Source organism: Canis lupus, chromosome 9, assembly GCF_048164855.1.
Source record: "Canis lupus baileyi chromosome 9, mCanLup2.hap1, whole genome shotgun sequence".
Taxonomy (NCBI): Eukaryota; Metazoa; Chordata; class Mammalia; order Carnivora; family Canidae; genus Canis; species Canis lupus.
This window is the reverse complement of record NC_132846.1, coordinates 72194455-72214190: the sequence shown is the minus strand read 5'-3', so window position 1 is coordinate 72214190 and position 19736 is coordinate 72194455. Positions and strand designations below refer to the sequence as shown.

Sequence of the window (19736 nt, the reverse complement as noted above, 5' to 3'; positions counted from 1 at the left end):
AGAAAACAATCCACTTATAATAGTATCAAAAAGAATAAAATATCCAGGAATAAATGTAACCAAAGAGGGCAATGTATGTTTACTGAATATTATAAAACACTGTTGAAAGACATCAAAGATATAAACGAATTGGAAAGCATCCCATGTTCATGGGCTAGAAGACTCGACATCTGCTGAGATGGCAACACTACTCAAACTGATCAGATGCATCTCGATTCCTATAACAATCCCTACTGGTTCTTTTTTGCTGAAATTAAGTGGAATCTAACAAACAGAAGGAAATTCAGGGGACCCAGAATAGACAAAACAATCTCGACAAAGAACAGAGCTAGAAGACTCACACTTGTTCCAAAACTTACTACAAATTATTTGGGACACTGTGATATTGGTATTAGACATACAGATGGATGAAAGAGAACTGAGAATCCAGAAATAAACCCTCATGTTTATGGTCAACTGGTTTCTGACACATATGCCAAGGTCTTTTCAATGGGGAAGGAAAAGCATGCACTCTGTGCCAGCAACCTCACTATTGTTATGGAAGGCCCTCACTCCTGGGTGTTCTCTCTAAAGCTCTTCAAGGGCTGCACTGGTGGTTACCACCCAAGAGCTGCTTAGATATCCATCTCCTTCCCTCCCAGGTGAGCAACTCAGCATAACTCCAGCACACAAAGTATTGTTTCAGGGAGTACAGGTGGGTGGGTTCTAAGACCTTCCTGGCTGGTATCCTTCTTTTCTTCAAAAAAATGTATTAGGTGGTATTTGACACAGAAAAAAGATTATAAGGCAGGGACGCCTGGCTGGCTCAGTTGGTAGTGTATGTGGCTCTTAATCTCAGCGTCATGAGTTCAAGCCCCAGGTTGGGTGTGGAGCCTACTTAAAAAATAAAATAAAGATTATGTGCCATACATATGAAAGGACAACAACAAAAAGAGCCCCAGAATACACCACCTGCTTAAATGTCACCACCTACCTGCATGCTCCTTCCTCAGCTGTCGTCCTGTCTCTCTCCAGAAGTAAATGTCAGTCTGAAATTTGGATCTATAAGTCTTTTGCTATCATATATATTTTTCTTCTTAAACAATATACTTTTGCCTGTTTTTAATTTCATGGAATGTGAGGCACCTGGGTGGCTCAGTGGTTGAGTGTCTGACTTTGGCTCAGGTCATGATCCCAGGGTCCTGAGATGGAGTCCTGCATCAGGCTCCCCTCAGGGAGCTTGCTTCTCCCTCTGCCTATGTCTCTGCCTCTCTCTCTGTGTCTCTCATGAATAAATAAAATCTTAAAAAAAAATAATTTCATGGAATGTTATTGCACCATATGTAGTCCTCTGCCATCAGCATTATAACTTTTCACCTGTGTCTGCTGTGTGCATGATTATGCTTCCATTCATTCTCACTGCTGTATAATATTCCACAGCTCATCTATCCACTTTCTGATCACAGTTGCCAGTCCTTGCCGTTATGAAAAGTGTGCTCTGAACACTTTGGCACATCTGTCCTGGCGTCCTCATGTAAGTTTCTCTAGGGTCTGTGCCCTAGATCAGGCAATCAGGGGTTAGCAAACTATAGTCTGTGGGTCAAATCTAGCCAGTAGATTGTTAGGTTACTGTTACCTATTGTCTATTTCCCTGAAGCCAAGAATGCATTTTAGGTTTTTAAAGGGTTAAACAAACAAACAAATGAAACAAAGGCAACTAAATGACAAGACTGTATATGGTCCACAAAGTCTAGAATATTTATCATCTTGCCTTATGTAGAAAAAGCCTGCCGATCCCTGCCCTGGACTCCACATCTAGACTACAGAGGTACTGCTGATTTGCAGGTTGAATGCATGGCCAATTTATAAGCTAGAGCCAAACTACTCTCCAAAGTCAAGCAGGATAAATGTTTCTTTTAATCCACATCCTTGCCAACACTGGGAATCAAACATCTTAGGTTCTGCCAACCTAGCAGGTACAATGGTCTTTTTTTCTTACTCTGATGATTTAAAAGTTTAGTATCTTTTCATATATTCATGGGCCACTTAGGCTTTTTCTTCCATGAAATGCCTGATTGTGTCTCTCTGTCATTTTTTAATTGGGCTATTATCTTCTATAATACTGATTTGTGGGGGTTGCTCACATATTCTGTTAAACCTTTGTTAGTTATATTTATATGTCTTCCCCCAGTTTGTGGATGGCTTTAAATTTATTTATGTTTTTTTAATGAAGAGAGGTTCTTAATTTTAATGTAGTCAAATTTACACGTATCTTGGCCTTTTAAAAATATTCACATTATCTTACAGGTAGTGTTGATGAAAAAGGGACAACAGCATATACAAAACTGAAATAAAAAGCAGCTCCACCTCTATTACAAAATTGTTTTGAAAAGAAGAATATTATGTTCAAATAAAACTAGAAAATAAGCCATTATGTTAAATTGACTCACATTGCTCATGGAAAACATTCTTCTTTAAAAAGAGATTATTCAAGTCAGAAATTACATGAACCCTGAGCAGGGCCTAGGGGTAGGTCCATGACCTTCTGCATCAGTGAGATGCCTGATGTGGGCCTTAGCTGGCCTAGGGAAAGCAGGAGCTAGACACCTCAGCAGGTGCTAGGACTGGTGGACAGATGAATACTCTCAGGTTTACTGATGATCCTAGACTTGCAGGCCATCAACTGTCACTATGAAAAGTCAGTTCTAATAAAAAGTGTGAGAATCATCTAATCACTTCCTAAAACAACTAGGACAATAGGGACAATGTCTTTAAGTCTTAAAATAAGACAAATACCCACCTATTGTGTCCCAAGAAAAAGCGAGTTTGGATTTGGAAAAACCACCATTGGAGGCAAATTTTCCATAATCAACTCAAAGGCAGACAATCACGAGCATTCCTAAAGCTGGACAGTAATGTGGTGATCACCTTGAAATCATCTACAAAGTCATATAAATGGAGAAACCACAGAGGTAAATTTTCTTCCGAGTCCCTTCAACCTATATAACAGGGAAGAAAGAGACCTCAAGATCACCAAAGGAAACAAAACTTCCATCTGTAAGACCAAATTTTCAGTAGCAACTTGGGAGGGCACATTTTTTACCAGAATGCCCTTTAACTAACAGGCTCAAAACAAATACAATAAATAATTTATCTTTTATCTTGTTTGCCTCCCTAGGCCATCTTAAATCCTTTCTGGAATCTCAGGTGCAGTGTACATAAATTAGGCAAACCCAAAGTTGGTCACAATACTAAAAACAGACTAATGAAAAAAAAAAAAAAACAGACTAATGAATTGTATCAGTGAAAATGGTTGAGTAAGAAATTCCAAAAGTCTATCCTTCAATAAAATCAAGAAAAAAAAAAAAACTGGCAAAATCCACCAGAGGCAACTTCTTGGAATCTTGGAAACTAAATGAAAGCGTGCAGCAACGAGAAGACTACTTAATCATGAGAAACCAGCTGAACCTTGGTAAGCACAATGAGCACAGTGGCATTTTACCCAAACCTGAACCCATGCACCAGGATAATAGTCTGTGACCTGGAACAGGTATCTGGCAGGAGGTGGAGGGATAGCAGGAGAAGAACAGACCTCATTTGCAAAGAATTTCGGTGGTTTGTTTTGACCTATCTAGAAGATCAACTCCAAGCACTTGGCTTTATCTCAATAAACTCAGAATTCTCCCAATGTTGACATGGCTGGCTACTGGTAGTGGTGGGAGGTGGTGGTTATTGAAGACATTTAGGGGCAAATTTATTAGTTATCACTGCTCAGAGCAATCAGTAACAACTGAAGCAAACAATAGATTAACCAAAATGTTGAGAAGAAAAGCTGGGGAGAAAGGCCTCTGACAAGCTTCAATGTGTTTCCGGGAATCTAGAAGGCCACATAAATGCCCAGGACTGTGTGCATGCTCAGGAAAGACCTGAGAAGGCCTCAAGCCTCTGGCTGAACTTCAGGTTCCACACAGAGGAAATGAATGGTAAATAAGAGTTGTCAACTGCCCGGCTAAAGTGTTGAAAGCATACCCCAACACTCATAAAAACCCTATCCGAAAAGACTAGGAGATAATTTTGGTTGTAGGCACTTAAAGAAATGTGTTCCATCGCTATGCTATTAGAACAAGGACTTTAATAGCCACACATGATAAAGAATATAAACTTTACAAACTTAGCTCAAGAAGTCATTACACAAACAACTATAAAAACAGATCCTGGGGAGAAAAAGAATCTCATTTCCAGATTTGCCACATTATAATATTAAAAGTGTCCAATTAAAAAAAAATTACAGGGGCAGCCCGGGTAGCTCAGCAGTTTGGCACCACCTTTGGTCCAGGGCGTGATCCTGGAGTCCCGGGATCAAGTCCTACGTCGGGCTCCCTGCATGGAGCCTGCTTCTCCCTCTGCCTGTGTCTCTGCCTCTCTCTCTCTCTCTCTCTCTCTCTCATGAATAAATAAAAATCTTTAAAAAAAATTACAAAGCATGCAAAGAAACATGAAGGTATGGCCCACACACAGGGGAAAAAGCAAAAAATAGAAACTATTCAGGAGGAATGCTAGACACTGGACTTACAAATAGTTTAAATCAGCTATTTTACATATATTCAAAAAGATAAAGGAAATCATGTCCAAGAATAAAAGAAACCATAAGAACAATGGCTCACAAAACAGAGTTATCAATAAAGAGAAGAATTTTAAAGGAACCAAATAGGAACTCTAGAGCTGGAAAGCACAGTAACTGAAATGAAAACCTCATAACAGGGATTCAATAGCAGAACTTCGGCATAAGAAAGAACTGGAGAACCTGAAGATGAATCAACTGAGTTTATCCAGTCTAAATCACAAAAGGAAAATACAACAAAGAAAAATGAACAGAGCCTCAAAAACCTGTAGGGCATCATCAATCATACCAACATACACATTAGGGGAGGTTCCAGAAAGGAAAGGAGAGAGAGAAAGTACTGGAAAGAATATTTGAAGAAATAGTGGACAAAAACTTCCCATAGTTGATGAAAACTATTAATCTGCACATATAGGAAGCTCAACACCATTTTAAACTCAAAGAAATCCATAATAAAATACATTATAATCAAACTGTGAAAAAACAAAGAGAAAATTCTGAAATCAGCACGTGAGAAGCTACTTCACACACACAAGGATTTTCTCAATAAAGTTACAGTTGGCATCTCATCATATGCCATGGAAAACAGAAGACAATGGGACGACATGTTCAAAGGACTGAATGAAAAAAAATCAACTAGGAATCCTGTATCTAGCAAAACTGTTCTTCAAACATGAAAGAGACACTCAACAAAAAAAATAGAAAACTGAATCCATCAGCATGTTAAAAGTATTATATACTTTTAAATACCTAGTGGGATTTATCCTAGGAAAGCAAGAATAGTTTAAGAAAATCAATGTACTGTATCACATTAACAGATAAAGGAGGAAAAGATGCAATCATTTCAATTGATGTAGAAAACTAGTTGACAAAATCTAATACCCTTTCATTAAGACCCTCAGAAAACTAGGAATAAAAGGGAACTACCCCAACAAGATAAAGGATATCTATGAAATCAAGTTCACACTTAATGGCAAAAGACTGCAAGCTTTTACCCTAAGACCAGGAAGAAGGGAAGGAAATATGTTTTCATCACTGCTATTCAATATTATGCTGGAAGTTCTAGCCAGAGCAAGAAAAAGAAGTAAAATGCATCCAAATAAGAAAGAAGGAAGTAAAAGTATTTCTATTTATAGATGACAAGGTCCTACATATAGAAAATCCCAAAGAATTCATAAGAAAAACTAGAGCTAATAAAGGAATTCATTAAAATTGCAGGGTACAGGATTAACATAGAAACATCAGTTGTGTTTCTATACAACAGTAATAAACAATCCAAAAAGGAAATTAAAAAAGCAATTCGATTTACAATAGCATCCACGAGAATAAAGTACCTAGAAATAAATTTAGCCAAGGAGGTAAAATATTTGTTCACTGAAAACTACAAAACAATTGCAGAAAGAAATTAAAGAAGAAACAATTAAGCAGTAGACATTTGTTAGCTCCAAAACAGGTCTATGTACATGGATTAGCGACTTAATATTGTTACAAAGGCAATACTACTGACTGATTAATTTTATGTGTTAACTTGACTGACCATGGGGTGCCTAGATATTTGGTCAAACATTATTTCTAGGTGTTTCTGTAAGGATGCTGGATGAGATTATCATTTGAATTGGTAGACTGAGTAAAGCACACTGTCCTTCCCAATAGGGGTGGGCATCAACCAATCAGTCAAAGGTCTGAATAGAACAAAGAGGCCGACTCACCTCCAAGTAAGAAGGATTCTTTCTACCTGACTGCCTTCAAACTGAGACATCATCTTTTTTCCTGCCTTTGTTCTTGAACTGAAATATCAGCTCTTCCTCGATTTTGAGCCTGCTGGCCTTTGGACAGGAACTAAAGCATTGGCTCTTATGGTTTCAGGACTTCAGACTCAGGCTGGAACTAAGCCATTGGCTCTCCTGGTTCTCCAGTTTGCCAACTCATACTGCAGATCTTGGGATTTGCTTGTCTCCATTACTGTGAGAGCCAATTCCTTATAATAAATATCTCTTTCTATGTGCATGCATGTACATGTTGGTTTTGATTCTCTGGAGAATCCTACTACTCTACCCAAAGTGATCTACAAATGCAATGCAATCCCTATCAATGGTCTAATGGCCTTCCTTTGACAGAAATGAAAAAATCTGACCCGGAATTGGAAGGAACTGCAAAGAGCCAAGACAATATTAGAAAATAAAAATGAAGAGAAGACTCACACTTCTCAAACTATTTCAAAACCTACTACAAAACTACAGTAATCATTAACAGCGTAATATTGGCATAAGGACAGATATACAGACCAATGAAATACAACTGAAAATCCAGAAATAATATGGCCAAATGATTTTTCATGAGGATACCAAGATCATTTAGTGGTGGTGGGGAAAGAAAACCAGTCTCTGTGATAACTGGGTAACCACAGGCAGAAGAATGAATCTGGACTCTTATATCACTCTATATATACAAACTAAGATCAAATGGGATTACCCACTAAAAGGTAAGAGATAACACAAAAAACTCTTAGAAGAAAACAGTGGCAAATATTCATAACCTTGGTCTAAAGAATTCTTAGATATGACACCAAGATAACAAGCAACAAAAGAAAAAATAGATAAATTTGACTTCACCAAATTAAAAAAACCTCTTTACATAAAAGGGTGTTATCAAGAATGTGAAAACACAGGGCACCTGGGTGGCTCAGTGAGCTAAGTGTCTGCCTTCTGCTCAGGTCATAAATCCAGGGTCCTGGGATTGAGCCCTGCATCAGGCTTCCTGCTCAGTGAGGAGTCTGCTTCTCCCTCTGCTCCACCCCCCTCCTCTCTAATAAATGAATAAAATCTAAAAAACAAAACAAAACAAAAAAAGACAACAGAATAGGAGAAAATATCTGCTAACCACATATCTGATAGAGGCCTAATATCCTAAATACATAAAGAACCCTTACAACTCAACAAGAAGACAAACAACCCAATTTAAAAATGGCAAAATATATGAATAAACATTTCTCTAAGGAAGATACAGAAACACCCAAAAGCACATGAAAAGATGCTCAACATCATTAGTCACTAGGGAAATATAAGTAAGAACCACACTGAGCTACCACTTCATACCAACCAAGATGGTTTTAATTGTTTTAAAAAGGTTACATATCTAGCATTGATGAAGAGAAGATGTGGAGAAATTGGAACCTTCATACACTGCTGGTGAAAACAAAATGGTTCCGCTGCTGTGGAAAACAATCTAGTGGTTCCTCAAACAGTTAAACATAGAATTACCATATGGCCCAGTGAATCCACTCTTAGGTACATACCCTAAAGAACTGAAAACAGGTACTCAAACACACATACACACATGCTCATAGCAGCCTTATTCACAATACCCACAAGGTGGAAACAACCAAAATGTCCATCAACAGATGAATGGATAGACAAAATGCGGGATCTCCAGACAATAGGATGTTAAATATTATTCAGCCATAAAAAGAAAGGAAGCAATGATACAGGCTATAACATGGATGAACCTGGAAAACATTATGTTCAATGAAAGATGTCAGAAACAAAAGACTACATCCTGTGTGCTCCATTTATAAGAATATATAGAATAGGTGAATCCACAGAGACTCACAGCAGACCAGTCATTGCCAGGGGTTGAGGGAAGAGCAATAAGGAGTAACTGCCTAAGGAGTATGGGGTTTCCTTTGGGGTAATGGGAATGTTCCGGAACCACACATAGGTTGTGGTTATACAACACTGTGAATGTACTAAATGGCACTGAATTGTTCACTTTATTTTTTATTTTTGAATTGTTCACTTTAAAAATGGCTAATTTTGGGCAGCCCCGATGGCTCATGGCTCAGCGGTTTAGCGCCGCCTTCTGCCCAGGGGGTGATCCTAGAGGTCGAGTCCCACGTCGGGCTCCCTGCATGGAGCCTGCTTCTCCCTCTGCCTGTGTCTCTGCCTCTGTGTGTGTGTGTGTCTGTCATGAATAAGTAAATAAAATCTTTTTTAAAAATGGCTAATTTTATGTTGTATGAATTTTAGGTCAATTAAAAAAAAATAATGTTTTTAAAAATCGACAATCATGACATGTTACTTCACAGCCACTAGGATGGCTTTAATAAAAAAAAATGGAAAATTCCAAGTACTGGTGAGGACATAAAGAAACTGGAACCCTCATCTACTGTTAGAGGGAATGTAAAATGGTGCTGGCAATGCCTCACACAATTTGTCAGTTCCTCAAACAGTTAGCATTTGACTAGAAATTTTTCTCCAGGGCAGCCCTGGTGGCTCCGTGGTTTAGCACCACCTTCAGCACAGGGCCTGATCCTGGAGTCACGGGATCGAGTCCCATGTCGGGCTCCCTGCATGGAGCCTGCTTCTCCCTCTGCTTGTGTCTCTGCCTCTCTCTCTCTCTCTGTATCTCTCATGAATAAATAAATAAAATCTTTTTAAAAATTGCTTTAAAAAAAAGAAATTCTTCTCCCATGTATATATCCAAAAGACTCCAAAACACATGTTTACACAGACTTGTACACATATGCTCAAAGCAGCAATATTCATAAAAGACAAAAAGTATTAATAGCCCAAGGGGCCTAACAAGAGATGACCAGATAAACAAAATGTGGTCTTATCCATACAATGTACTATTATTTCACCATAAAAAGGAGCGAAATACTAAGACATACTACAACATGAAAGAACCCCAGAAACATTGTGCTAAATAAGAGAAATCAGAAACAAAAGGCCACATACCATATACTTCCATTTATGTAAGATATCCAGAAGAGGTGAATCCAGAGACAGAAAAGAGGTTAGTGGTTACCAAAGAGTGGGGCAAAGGCAGAAAAATGGAGAGTAACTTAGTGGTTACAGAGTTTCTTTTTGGGGTGAATGACTACATTCTAGCACTGTGAATATATTAAAAATCACTAAACTGTACTTTATTTTTATTTTTTTTAAAGATTTTATTTATTTATTCATAGAGATGCAGAGAGAGAGAGAGGCAGAGACACAGGCAGAGGGAGAAGCAGGCTCCATGCAGAGAGCCCGACGTGGGACTCGATCCAGGGTCTCCAGGATCATGCCCTGGGCTGCAGGCGGCGCTAAACCGCTACACCACAGGGGCTGCCCACTAAACTGTATTTTAAAGGGTTATATGATATCTTTTTTCTTATTAAAAAAAGGTAATGGGGGGATCCCTGGGTGGCGCAGCGGTTTGGCGCCTGCCTTTGGGCCAGGGCGCGATCCTGGAGACCCGGGATCGAATCCCACATCAGGCTCCTGGTGCATGGAGCCTGCTTCTCCCTCTGCCTGTGTCTCTGCCTCTCTCTCTCTCTCTGTGACTATCATAAATAAATAAAAAATTTAAAAAAAAAAAAAAAAAAAGGTAATGGGGACGCCTGGGTGGCTCAGTTGGTTAAGTGTCTGCCTTTGGCTTAGATCATGATCCCAGGGTCTTGGGATCACTCTCTGCTCAGCACTCTCTCCTTCTGTCCTTCCCAGCCCACCCCCCATCTTCTTGCTCAAACTCTCTTGTGCCATCTCTTTCTCTCTCTCAAATTAATAAACAAAACCTTAAAAAAATGTAACAGTATAATGTAATAACCACTCAATAACCCCAAGCAGAAAAATAATAGCAGTAACAACATAAAAAAAATGGCCAGCACATTTGAACCTGATGTAATACAATTCTGTCCATATTTAGATCCAAAGAATTTCATATCATTGTACATATTTTAATAAAAAAAAAGTAAAAATTGAGGGGCACCTGCGTGGCTCAGTTAAGCATCCAACTCTTGATTTCGGCTCAGGTCATAATCTCAGGGTCCTGAAATTGAGCCTGTGTTGGGCTCCGTACTCAGCAGAGTCTGCATGAGATTTTCTCTCCTTCTGCCCCTCCTCTCACTCGTGCACACTCCCTCTCTCAAATAAAATAAATAAAATCTTAAAAAAATAGTTGAGAGGGATAAAGATATTAGAAGGCACTGAAAAACTAACTTGAGCTAATAATGTTTTAAATCAAATAGAGAGCAATAAGGAGATAAGTGGCCAAAGGACAACTGCCAACATCAATAGGCACCATGCTGAGTGCCAGTGCATATGGTAACTGGGCATCCATTGGAGTCAGACAGACTAGAACAACAATATCTAGTGTAAGTATAGTTACAAAAGCTGATACCATGTTCAAAGGCCCCTCAACTAAAAACTACTGTAAAAAAGAAAGTTCCTACAAACGTATGAACTGAAAATGCTAAATTTTTCTATCTATGATGGCAATTTCTAATCTGCAACTGCATCTGGACATCCACAGGCCAAGAATCCCATTGTGTGCTCCACATGTAGGCTGAGCACCAGAAGTAGCAACGTTAGTCAAGTCACATTTTGGAACTTCCTAAAATGTATGATCGTGAAAATCTCTGACTAGATTTCTGGTTTAAATATACATACCTGGGGCACCTGGGTGGCTCAGTGATTGAGCGGCTGCCTTTGGCTCAGGTTGTGATCCTGGGGTCCTGGATTGAGTACCCCAGCAGGCTCCACACAGGGAGTCTGCTTCTCCTTCTGCCTATGTCTCTGCTTTTCTCTATGTGTCTCTCTGAGTAAACTTTTAAAAACAAACAAACAAACAAACAAACAAGCAAACATATCTTGGGCACCTGGGTGGCTCAGTCAGTTAACCCTCTGCCTTTGGCTCAGGTCATGATCCTGGAGTCCTGGGAGTCCTGGGATAAAGCCCCCATCTCTGCTCAGCGGGGAGCCTGCTTCTCCCTCTTCCTCCCTCTGCTTGTGCTCTTTCTCTCAAGTAAATAAAATCTTTTTTAGAAAAAGAGAGAGAGGCAGAGACACAGGGAGAAGGAGAAGCAAGCTCCACACAGAGAACCTGGTATGGGACTCAATCCTGGATCCCGGGATCACACCCTGAGCCAAAGACAGACATTCAACCACTGAGCTACCCAGGTGTCCCATAAATAAAATCTTTAAATAAATAAATAAACAAACCTTTATTTCACTTGCTTATACATGGATATAAAAATAGTTAAATTCTACCTTAATTCTAAAGTTTAAATGCAATAAGTATACATTAATTAAATCCTGTAATATTTATAATAATTGTGTTGAAGAAAAATAATGCAAACTCAGTCCAATTATTAAAGAGGTGGTGAAAAAAAAATAAAGAGGTGGTGGAGGAGAAGGTGACTCGTGGGCACAAGTGGATTAATGTTTAACAAGCCAGTCTGGGGAAGCAGCATGGGGTTTATAACACAAGCCTCTGGTCAGTACACCGCGCCAAGTGAGTGATGAGAACCTGAGGCTACTGCCAACATCTCGCCTTTTCGCATTAAGTGTGGGAAGAGGAGGTTTGCTTCCACACACATCAAGAAAAATGTTCTGAACAGAAACAATAGATACATGAGGCAAAGAGAGCACCATGGAAACTATAAGGTAGGCAAGGTATATGGTAAGAAATGGCGCTGGGGGAGTCTGTGCACTCTGAGGAGCTTAAGAGGAGCCAAGAGCAGAAACAACTGGGGAGGAGCAGCCTCAAAGGTAGTACCCTGAGCCCGCTCCAAGGACCAGGGCTTGCCCCAGTGCCTGGCCTTCTTAGTTCTAGAACTCCCACTCTGCAGTATCCTCTGAGTAGAATTACTACTCTATTATTACATTATTTACTTTTGCTACATATTTTAGGCAGGAATTTATATTTTGTGCCATATTCTTACTCAAATGGAAAAACTTCTATTTGAGAAAATCGATTCACAAAATTTTGGTTTCTCATCAGCTATGCAGGAAGCCTTTCTCGAAGCTGAGGCACATCCGTACTCAGGAGTAGAGCAAAGAGCTGGACTGGAGTCCTCTGCTTTTCCTCTACGCCTTCATCACTCTAACAATTTATCTTCCCTACTTGTGATTTAAGTTGAACTACATCTTACATGGAGATTGGAAATTGGAAACCAAAGCACATCTGCTGACAAAAGGGTGTTCCAAGAACTGGAAAGCCCGGGGAAAACCAAAAAAGGGAAGCATCAGATAAACAAAGAAAATGGCTCCTGCCAGCAAGAAAGTATAAAACACAACAAGCTCACCATCAAGCCCAGCAGGGAAATTAAAAGTTATCATCTAAGTAATGCCAATAAAAGAAGAGAGAAAACCATAAACAGACAGGTGTGCCCTGTTGATTAAAAAAAAAAAAAAAAAGTTTTTTGGCAATCCATGTTTATGTAAACATTTCAGCACAGGCTCTTTTCACGATACCTGATGCCAAATGCTCTGCTTGGGCCTGTGGCTAACATACTGGCCGAGTAAAGATGAGAGGAGACTCGATTCTTCTCCAAACAGGCAGATCCAAATCACATGAAAAACCCCACTCTGGAGAGAGAAAAAGAGAGACTGGGGGGAAGGGCGATGAGGACAGGACAGCCGGCCACAGGCTCACAGCTGGAAATAACCGGATTAAACCTCAGTATAAAACTTGGTCTTAAATCCTTTAGGAAAACAATAGCTTTGAGGCCCAGCACTGCCAATATCCCTTGATTTAGGGATTTTTTTTTTTAAAAGCATTCATTCAATCCCGACTATGCAAAGAAGCTGCGCCTTTCTTGGCCCAGAGCCAGCGTCCTGCCCTCTGGGAGGGGGACAGGCTGAGGGGCTGGTGCTTTGACAAGCCACAGAGCCACAACCAGGTGGATACTGCCCCGAGGGTGAGCCTGGACAGGAGGCACAGGCAGCTGCACGTGTGTGATAAGGTTCATTTCCCTGGAGCAACAACTTTACTCAAAAATATGAGTGAGGGATCCCTGGGTGGCGCAGCGGTTTGGCGCCTGCCTTTGGCCCAGGGCGCGATCCTGGAGACCCGGGATCGAATCCCACGTCGGGTTCCCGGAGCTTGGAGCCTGCTTCTCCCTCTGCTTGTGTCTCTGCCTCTCTCTCTCTCTCTCTCTCTCTCTCTCCCTCTGACTATCATAAATAAATAAAAAATTTTAAAACATTTAAAAAAATAAAAATATGAGTGAAAAACATAAAACACGGCCACCTGAAAGACTGGATTACAGTATTTATTTATTTATTTATTTATTTATTTATTTATTTTTTTATTTTTTTTTGGATTACAGTATTTAAGTCGACTTTTAGAATAAAGCATGAGATTTCACAAAGCACTGGCTCTTGTGTCAGTGCCCCTCCCCAGTCTCTCGAGCAGATTCCCCCATTTCTGCCTGTGGTTTAGAGGTAGGGACTGCCTGGGTGCTGAGGCCCACTCACTCCTCCCCTCCACACACTCATGCTGGCCAACTGCACCCCTCCCCAAGGCCTTACCCAGCAGACCTGCACCCTTGAGCTTCTATTCTGAGCACCGCAGCACCACACTTTCTGAGCTCCCAGACCACCTTGCTCAGTCTGTCTTGCTACACAGGCCCCTTGCATTTAATGCCCCCAACATGGAATTTGCCTTTCTCGGTGCTTCTCATTCCTGTTTGCCACATCCCTGACTCCACCACCACAACCTGTCCCACGGCAGGGAGTGACACTGCCACTGAGCCAGCCGCTCCAGCAGAACTGTCCTCACTTCCCTGATTCTGACACCTGTTTACTGACCAAGACCTGTTGGTTTCAACACTCTTCTTCTCTCTGTCACCACCACCTCTATGGATACAGGGTATACATTTTTTTTTAAAGATTCTATTTTATTTTTTTAAGTAATCTCTATGCCCAACATGGGGTTCAAGAGCAAGAGTCACATGCTACACTGATGGAGACAGCCAGGTGCCCCAGGGTGTATGTTCTGTGGCTAGGGAGAGGCTCTCAGATTCAGTTTATTGATATACAGTCTTTTTTTTTTTTATAAAAAAGATTTTATTTATTTATTCATGAGAGAGACCCCAGGGAACCTGCTGCAGGACTCAATCCCAGGACTCCAGGGCCATACCCTGAGCTGAAGGCAGACACTCAACCACTGGGCCACCCAGGCACCCCTGGAAATATGAAAATGTTTTAGAAACTTACAAAATTTTAAAAGCAGCTGTTCCTTCAAATTCAAATAAAAAATGCATATGACTGTGTAAACCTGTTGCTGGCACACTGAGGATCTGGTTCAAGTGACTTTAAAATTTAATTTGGCAAAATATCCCTAGGGATGTATACTCTAAGGACAAAAAGAACTGCATAAAATCCTAAACTGTTTTCAGGAATCATATTATTGGTAATACACTGACATTGTTATTCTAAAACTATCATATTTGGGGGCACCTGGGTGGCTCAGCGGTTGAGCATCTGCCTTTAGCTCAGGGCGTGATCCCAGGTCTGGGGATTGAGTCTCACATTGGGCTCCCTATAAGAGCCTGTTTCTCCCTCTATGTCTCTGCTTCTCGTGTCTCTCATGAATAAATAAAATCTTTAAAATAAATAAACAAACAAACAAACAAATCTATCAGATTTCTTTTATAGGATAAAACAGGTAACGAACAATGTTAATGTTGTTAGGAACCAAGGCTTTCAGCATTAGGAAAAGAGACAGCAATAGAGGCATAAAGAATTAAAAACAATACTAAATTTGAAAGAAACATCAGTATGAATTCATGATATTTTCACTTAAAAAGTGTATTTGTCTGGCAATCTATCCAAAAGGCCTGCAAACAATAACCAGCCTTGCAGCTGTGACTATCCTCAGCACCCAGACTGTGGTCTCAAGATACCATTTTATACAAAAAGGAATGAGAGCTGCTCAGACAAAGAGACAATGCGAGGTCTGGGGCAAAGAAGTCTAGAAGGAAATCTAGAACATCATCTCACACCACAAAGCAAGGGAACGAGGAATGTAGGTCAGAGGACAAAGGAGCCCACTCAGGCTCAACTGGCCACGGTGGCTCAAGGTGAGCATCTGTAAGAATCATAACTAAGGGATCTAAACACACCACATAGTCTAAGTTCCCAAGTCAACAGTCACTTTGGAAGTGGTTGTAAAACCAACTCATTAGTTTGTGAACTGGTAAAAAGAACGAACCAGGCATTTATCCTCCCTTTCCTATTTGAACTGTTCCTTAGTGTAATCAAAACCTAAGGAGCGAGAGTTTCTATCGAAGTATCAACTACCCAAGGCAAAAGTCAATGGCAAAGAGTGTGGCACCATCATTTCACGACCTCCAATGACACAGGCCAGGCCCCAGGCAGCACTGGCCCCAAGTCCCTGAGACACAGGAGTCCTGATGAGGGCACCCATCACTGCCTCTGCAGAGCCTGTGCTCAAAGGCCACGCAGGGATGTGGTCAAGCCACTGCATCTGCCCACCCAGTCACAGGAGATGCAGAGGCCAGAAGAACACGCTCAGTGGAAAGGGCAAAAGTCAACAGAGGGAAACCTCTGACGACAAGCAAGCAACCAAGAAAACACACAGAAGAAAGGGGACAGGGAGGGGCTGTCAAGTGATGGGACAGACTGAAGGGACGCATCCGCTCGCTGGGATTGTTTGAACCCTGCTCCATACAAACTAAAAACTCAGATGGCTGGGAAAAGCTAAGTGGTCCTATGATTACAAACGATCTTTTAAACTGCAGTTTTCTTGATACTTATGAATTTATTAAAAAATAGCTACATATTAAATCTCACTTTGAATGCAAATACTTCAAACTCATTTTATATTCATTTTACTGTTCTAACATATTAGAGTTAATTTCAAGTAGAGTGCCACTCAATCACAAATTAGAGACTAAAATATAGTTTCCTTTCAAACTTCTAGAGAACAATGGCTATGGAGCAAACAGTTCAAGTACCAAAAGATGCAATCCTGAGTTGAGTAGGCCTCCAGCCTCAGCCACTGGCACCTTCACTGCAGTGGGTGTCCTGCAGGAAAGAGTGGGTCTTGGGTTTTTCAGAGGGCAAGTCTATGAGGCAAAAACCCCTACCCCTGCCCTGGGTTTCAAACACATTCATTATTACCGGGCCATCAGGGATAATGTCAATTATTCTCAAAAAGTAATGCTGGTTTAAAGAAATGAGAAATAAAAATAAGGCTAGACACACACCAAAACATGGTGCCATGTGTGCAGAAGATACTCAAATACATCCGTCTCAGAGTGAAACTGCTAAAGCCAAAAATGAGTAAGTTCAGGATGTGTTTTAATCACTTTATTTTTACAAAAAGCAAACAAGTTCCAGCTGCAAAGAGAAATCTATACAAATTAAAATTTTCCAGTGACGTACCCGTGTGTCATATGCTGTAAGGAAGATACCCAAAGCTCGGTCTGGGAGGAAGAGACTTCGGTAAAGAAAGAAGCGAAGCAGTGTCAATCTTATCCTTCTTCAAAGAATGTAGTGGAGTCTCTTACCTGGGAGTAAGAATAATACTTGGTCAACTCACACTGGGAACATTTTTACAGATTTTAAAAACAGAATTTCAAAAAACGTAAATTAAAAAAAAATGGTCAAGAAAGAAGTTAAAGAAAACACTTTAACCACTCTCTATAAACATGTACTTTGGATTTTCCATTTTTTGAGTTGGACACAAATTACAAAGTCTCAGTATCTTCAGACTATTTTTATTTTATAATAACTATTTTTTTATAATAACTATTATCATGAAGTATTGCACACATCAAAAAAAGCACAGGAAACACGTATGTTCGGTACACAAACACTAGTCCAACTACCATCTAGGCCAAGGAACAGAACACTGTTGAAACCCCAAAAGGGCTGGGTGCCTCTCTCTGACCCCACACCCCTACTTCCCCTTGTGAGCAGTAACTACCCAAATCTTTACGGTTATCACTCCTTTACTCTTCTTTAGATGGGTCATCTAGGCATGCAGGTCTGATACAGCTTACTTTTGCCAAATTTAATTTTATATAAACAGATTTATAGAATTATATTGTATGTATTCTTTTGTCTTACTTTTTTTTCACTCCACCTCTGTTGCTGTACCTGCCATTTATTTTCATTGCTGTGTAGTATTCCACTGTGTAAATATACCATAATTTACTTATCCAGTCCCCTGTCCCCTGGATGGTTTCTACTTTGGAGCAAAGACACAGATCTCACTGGTGCAGCTATCTTGAACATGTGAGCATGTATTTCTCTGGTGTGCAGACATAGAAATGTGACTTCTACATTACTGGGTAAGTGTATGTTCATCTTTGCTACATAAAGCCAAACTATTTCCCAAAGATGTTAATAATTTATACTCCTACCAGAAGTTTACAGTGCTCAAATTCCTCAACAAGACTTGTCAGGCTTTTTAATTCTTGCTAACTGAATGGCTATGTACTGGTATCCTAAAAATTCTTTGTTAGGTAGAATTAAAAAAAAAAAGATTTTATTTATTTATTCATGAGAGACACATAGAGAGAGACAGAGACAGAAGCAGACTCCCCGTGAGGAGCCTGATGCAGGACTTGATCCCAGGACACAGGGATCACGTGCTGAGCCAAAGGCAGACGCTCAACCACTGAGCGACCCAGGTATCCCTGTTACATAGAGTTTTAGAATTATTTGAATATGGGCACCAGTCCATTAAGCACCTGACTCTTGATTTTGGCTCAGGTTATGATTGTAAGATCCAGCCCTACTTCAGGCTCTGTGCTGGGTGTGGAGCCTGCTCAAGAGTCATTCTCCCCTCTGCCCCTCCCCCATGCTCACTTGCTTTCTATTAAAAAAATTTTTTTTACGTTTACATTTCTTACATTTCTAAGAATTTTGCATTTGACAATTGCCACAATGGAATTCTTTTTTTTTTTAAAGTAGGCTTCATAATTGAACACCAATAAAAAATAAATTAAAAAAAATAAAATAAAATAAAGTAGGCTTCATGTCCAGTGTGGAGCCCAACACAACGCCTGATCTCAGGACTCTCAGATTAATACTAGAGCTGAGATCAAGAGTTGGATGCTTAATCAACTGAGCCACCCTGGCACCCCTGTTCTTTTAGTGATTACTTTAGAAATTATAATGTGCAGGTTCTTCTCAAAGGCCACTATATCTTTACCCTCTCTCAGACAGCAAGGACTTTATTTTTTTAAGGACTTTAAAATATTAACTCCATTCATCATATTTCCAACTTAAGTCCTAACATTGTGTGTTTACGCATGTGCACATATTTTTGTCACCATTAACATTTTATAGAATATTCATTTATTTTGGTTAGAGAGAGAATCGTTTCCTTTCATGTACTGAAGGCATTATTCCAAGTGCTGTGTGGCTCTCAATGCTGGTGCTGAGAAGCTGCCTGCTGTTCCTTTGCAGGTAATCACATGCTTCACAGCCAGGTGTTTGGGTGTGGATTTCTTTTTATTTAGGATATCGTGTCAGTCATTTGTTGAACATCCTAACACTGAGGTTTGGCTTCTTTCAACTTTCTGGAAACTTCTCGGCCATTATCCCTTCAAACACTGCTTCTGCACTGTCCTTCTCCTCTCCTTCCAGAACCCAATCATACCTGTGATGGATATCACTATTTCCTCTGTGTCCCTTTGTGCTTTCCGTTCCATCTCCATGCTTCTCATTTTTCCGTGTTTGATCTATTATGATGGTGGATTATACGGATTGATTTTCCAGTGTTAAACCAATTTTTCATTCCTGAGATAAAGTTCACTTGATCATTAAGCAATATCTTTTTTATATGTTTCCATATGGACCTAATATGTATGAAAGACATGTGTGTATGATAAATGTGCTTGGTGGTTTTCCTGTATTGTAATGTTTTTGTCTGGTCTTGCTTTCAGGGCAGTGATGGCCTCACAGAAGGAGGTGGGAAACATTCCCTCCTCTTCTATTTTCTAGAGAAGTTTTTTGTCAGATTAGAATTCCTTCTTCTCTAAGCATTTAATACAATTTACCAGCGAAGTCATTTGGGTCTCGAGTTTTCTTTGAAGTGAGGATTTTCATTACCAATTCAATTTCTTTAATAAATATAGAGTGATGATAGTTTATATATTTCTTCTTGAGTGAGCTTTGGTGGTTTCTGTTTTTCAAAGAATGTTTTCATATATTTGTCAAATTTATTGGCATAAAATTACTCACAATTTTACCCTTACTACCCTTTCAATGCCTGTAGGATCTGTAATGGTACCCTCTCTCACAAACCTGATATTGGCATTAATGTTTCCTCTTTTCTCACTGATGACAGATTTTTCTGGGTAGGATAATCATCTCTAACTTATCACTGTTAG

At 39.9% G+C, this 19736-nt stretch overlaps 1 protein-coding gene across 3 annotated transcripts in view; it reads right to left on the bottom strand.

Moving 5' to 3' along the window:
• The window catches only part of TRAF3 (TNF receptor associated factor 3), a 116044-nt gene that overhangs the window by 38352 nt on the left and 57956 nt on the right, over positions 1-19736 (bottom strand). For all 3 annotated transcript variants that reach the window (XM_072840021.1, XM_072840022.1, XM_072840024.1), the window contains one exon: positions 16777-16901. The gene's annotated coding sequence lies outside the window, so the exon portion shown is untranslated. Of the gene's footprint in view, positions 1-16776; positions 16902-19736 lie in introns of those variants that run through there.